General features: G+C 39.1%; 1 long non-coding RNA gene across 3 annotated transcripts; it reads right to left on the reverse strand.

Moving 5' to 3' along the window:
* Positions 1 to 1,514: 1,514 nt before the first annotated feature.
* On the reverse strand, positions 1,515 to 3,043 carry LOC118714558. 3 transcript variants are annotated; one of them, XR_006740825.1, is made up of 4 exons: positions 3,004 to 3,043; positions 2,242 to 2,529; positions 1,912 to 2,055; positions 1,515 to 1,611 (listed from the first exon to the last, which is right to left on the reverse strand). It is a non-coding gene; the product is annotated as an uncharacterized LOC118714558 (long non-coding RNA). The 3 variants fall into 3 exon arrangements; XR_006740826.1 differs by lacking the exon at positions 3,004 to 3,043 and adding an exon at positions 2,716 to 2,789 and having other exon boundaries at positions 2,242 to 2,457; XR_006740824.1 differs by lacking the exon at positions 3,004 to 3,043 and adding an exon at positions 2,716 to 2,759.
* Positions 3,044 to 4,984: the final 1,941 nt, after the last annotated feature.

Raw genomic sequence — 4,984 nt, forward strand, 5'->3', positions numbered from 1 at the left:
TAGACATTTCATAACTTAGTAAGTGATCATTCCAATAATCTGACACCCATCTAATACCATACACAGTTATTATTAACTATATTCCCTATGCTATATTTCATATAATTTAGTTCTCTACTTCAGAACATTTTTCCTGAACCATTTAGCTCAAAACCACCTTTTGCAAGTAAATACTCCCAGTTAAGATTGATACAGAAGATTTTTGAACACTTTCTTTTGGGGGAAGTTTGTAGCATATCAGATGCCCATATGTTTTGTGCTGGTCTCAACCTATCAATAACCAAAGTAGTGGCTGGACCAGCTCATGTGGTTCTTATTATGGGTAAAATAAGTTTTTCAGTAATAACAATCAGGAAATTGAAAAGATGCAGGCTTATAACTTATAAGTCATGGAAATTTCACAGCACACCTGGGCCATACAAGGAGGTCCTGGTGGTGGTGGGTGGGGGGAGAGAATGGGCAAAAGCCTAGGGTTCAGCTTTTTTTGTTGGGAAGGAATCTAGGGCTTCCAGGGCTCATTCTTTATTGTTGATTTTGACACATGGTGAATTTCAAACTTAAGAAGAGAAACAAACTAGGGGGCTAAGTTGATTAGTTATTGAAATCAACCAAGATCTGAAAAACAAAGGAGCCTCAGTGGGCTGGAAATAGATGCCTTTTTGAAATGGACAGATCTGTCAGTTGAAGCTTAAGTGAGGCACTTGCCTTACACAAAAGAAACAAAAAAAGAAGAGATGGAGGGGAAAAAAAGAAATCCAAATCTCAAGGTTTACACTACATTATTATGTGCCAGGCAGTATACTATGTGTTGGGAATGGTAAAAACATGAAACCAGCCTGCCTTTAGGAGTTTAAAATCTAGTGGTAAAACAAAGATACTTTTATGAGTGTTGGTTTTAATCAAAGATACCAATTCTTGTGAGCAGTGTAGTTCTGACTAAATGAAGTAGAAAGACACATTTCAGGCACAGGGATTATGCCCCAGCACATCTCTCTATATTCATCTGTCTGGAATCAATGTGACCTGAAAAGGAACCTTCTGTTACTCTCTGGGGGGGAAAAAACATGAACATTATTTGTGTTGTTAAATGTGATGTTCAAGATGTCCTAAAATACCAATGTTATCTCTTCTTTTTTGGCAGACACTAACTATTCAATTGACTTATGGGAATTTCAGTCTGGAAAATTTAACTGAGGTCACTTGGAGTCATAGTCCCGACGTTACTACTACACCTATGACCAGTACCTTCTCATCAACATCTCCAGATACTATATCAACTATTAATGCTACCATTACTGAGTCTATTGTTACTAGTTTTGCTTCAAGTACTACTTCTGCTAACCTTAGTACTGCCTTTCCTAATATAACCACTTCTTACCCAACAAGTACTATTGAAGTTACACCTAGTACTATTGTTCCTAATACTCCTTTTCCTACAAATGCTACTACTGCTAGCACTGATACTGCCTTTCCTAACACAACCACTAATACAACTACTCCTTTCCCTACAAATACTGCTACTGATAGCACTGATACTGCCGTTCCTAACACAACCACTAATACAACTACTCCTTTCCCTACAAATGCTACTACTGATAGCACTGGTACTGCCTTTCCTAACACAACTACTTCTTTCCCAACAAGTACTATTGAAGTAACACTTAGTACTATTGTTCCTAATACTTCTTTCCCTACAAATGCTACTACTGCTAGCACTGGTACTGCCTTTCCTACCACAACTACTTCTTTCCCAACAAGTACTATTGAAGTTACACCTAGTACTATTGTTCCTAATACTCCTTTCCCTACAAATGCTACTGCTGCTAGCACTGGTACTGCCTTTCCTACCACAACCACTACTATAATTACTCCTTTCCCTACAAATACTACTACTACTAGCACTGGTACTACCTTTCCTACCACAACCACTAATACAACTACTCCTTTCCCTACAAATGCTACTACTGCTAGCACTGGTACTGCCTTTCCTACCACAACCACTACTACAATTACTCCTTTCCCTACAAGTGCTACTACTGCTAGCACTGGTACTGCCTTTCCTAACACAACTACTTCTTTCCCAACAAGTACTATTGAAGTTACACCTAGTACTATTGTTCCTAATACTCCTTTCCCTACAAATGCTACTACTGCTAGCACTGGTACTGCCTTTCCTACCACAACCACTACTATAATTACTCCTTTCCCTACAAATACTACTACTACTAGCACTGGTACTACCTTTCCTACCACAACCACTAATACAACTACTCCTTTCCCTACAAATGCTACTACTGTTAGCATTGGTACTGCCTTTCCTACCACAACCACTACTACAATTACTCCTTTCCCTACAAGTGCTACTACTGCTAGCACTGGTACTGCCTTTCCTACCACAACCACTAATACAACTACTTCTTTCCCTACAAATGCTACTACTGCTAGCACTGGTACTGCCTTTCCTACCACAACCACTACTACAATTACTCCTTTCCCTACAAGTGCTACTACTGCTAGCACTGGTACTGCCTTTCCTACCACAACTACTTCTTTCCCAACAAGTACTATTGAAGTTACACCTAGTACTATTGTTCCTAATACTCCTTTCCCTACAAATGCTACTACTGCTAGCACTGGTACTGCCTTTCCTACCACAACCACTACTATAATTACTCCTTTCCCTACAAATACTACTACTACTAGCACTGGTACTACCTTTCCTACCACAACCACTAATACAACTACTCCTTTCCCTACAAATGCTACTACTGTTAGCATTGGTACTGCCTTTCCTACCACAACCACTACTACAATTACTCCTTTCCCTACAAGTGCTACTACTGCTAGCACTGGTACTGCCTTTCCTACCACAACCACTAATACAACTACTTCTTTCCCTACAAATGCTACTACTGCTAGCACTGGTACTGCCTTTCCTACCACAACCACTACTATAATTACTCCTTTCCCTACAAATACTACTACTACTAGCACTGGTTCTACCTTTCCTACCACAACCACTAATACAACTACTCCTTTTCCTACAAATGCTACTACTGTTAGCATTGGTACTGCCTTTCCTACCACAACCACTACTACAATTACTCCTTTCCCTACAAGTGCTACTACTGCTAGCACTGGTACTGCCTTTCCTACTACAACTACTTCTTTCCCAACAAGTACTATTGAAGTTACACCTAGTACTATTATTCCTAATACTCCTTTCCCTACAAATGCTACTACTGCTAGCACTGGTGCTGCCTTTCCTACCACAACCACTACTACAACTACTCCTTTCCCTACAAATACTACTACTGCTAGCACTGGTACTGCCATTCCTATCACAACCACTACTACAACTACTCCTTTCCCTACAAATACTACTACTGCTAACACTGGTACTGCCTTTCCTACCACAACCACTACTACAACTACTCCTTTCCCTACAAATACTACTACTGCTAGCACTGGTACTGCCATTCCTATCACAACCACTACTACAACTACTCCTTTCCCTACAAATACTACTACTGCTAACACTGGTACTGCCTTTCCTACCACAACCACTACTACAACTACTCCTTTCCCTACAAATACTACTACTGCTAGCACTGGTACTGCCATTCCTATCACAACCACTACTACAACTATTCCTTCCCCTACAAATACTACTACTGCTAGCACTGGTACTTCCTTTCCTATCATAACTACTTCTTTCCCAACAAGTACTATTAAAGTTACAAGTCATACTACTATTCCTAATGCTACTACCCTTTCCCCAGCAAATACTACTACTGCTAGCACTTACGTTACATTTCCCACCACAACCACCCTTTTCCCAACAAGAACTACTAATACTACCACTGCTCTTTCCCCAACAAGTACCAGTACTACTAGCACTAATAATATGCGTCCGATTACAACTATTCCTCCTCTTACAAATACTAAGACTGATACTACTAGCATGCATTCAGTTACTACAATTGTTTTAAATACTACCACTGCTAGAAACACAAAAACAACTACAGGTATCACCACAGTTACTTTGATTACAAATGCTACTTCTGAACAAACTACTACTCAGATCACATCAACTCTACCTCCTACAAGCACCCCTGGTGTCACCACCACAGATAATGCCCTGACCAGAATCAGTACCACTACTTATCCTCCATCTACCTCTACCCATGCTTTAAATACCACATCCAGGAGCACTCAAAGCACCACCAATAGAAATACTACCAATATGACAACTCGTGTTACTGACATAAATACTACCACTAGAAACAGCCCAGCTACTAATGGTATAATAATTACTAGTACTCAAAATATTGCCACTTCCTCACATACAAACACTACAGGTATTAAACCTACTACTAAAGTTAGTGGAAATGCCACCACAGCATATACTACCACCATCACTACATCTGTTTTTAGCACAAAAACTACAAAATCAAACACTACTTCTGACACTGCCCTTACAAACACTTAAATTCCAAGTAACACAGTTATTCCCACCACCAATACTATGAAGAGTACAGAGCATTCAGTAAATATTGCTGATGCAGATAACTCCAGGAGTGTTTTTATTCCAAATACTGCAATAGCCTCAGATTCCTTGATGTCTTTTCTAGATACCACAGCTATTACAAATGTTACCATGTATGCTTCAAATACTATTTTAAAAAATGCTACTGATACTCTTACTACAGATTTGAGAAATACTTGTATAAGACATTAAAAGTACTTCCAGGAAAAATTAATCTTACTTATGATATAATCTTATACCCTTGCTGTTACCACTAATGGCTGGATTCACTTACTAGGATCTAACTCTTCTATAGACCAGAAATCACCCAGGTGGAGTTAAATCTGTAAAGATATGGCATAGAGGAGGAGACAGTTTCTGTCCTGGTATCAGAGTTCATAATCTTATTTGCTTTTTATTTTATTCACCAACTTTTGTTTTATTATTTTACTGCCC

Source organism: Pipistrellus kuhlii, unplaced genomic scaffold, assembly GCF_014108245.1.
Source record: "Pipistrellus kuhlii isolate mPipKuh1 unplaced genomic scaffold, mPipKuh1.p scaffold_m20_p_10, whole genome shotgun sequence".
NCBI classification, from domain to species: domain Eukaryota; kingdom Metazoa; phylum Chordata; class Mammalia; order Chiroptera; family Vespertilionidae; genus Pipistrellus; species Pipistrellus kuhlii.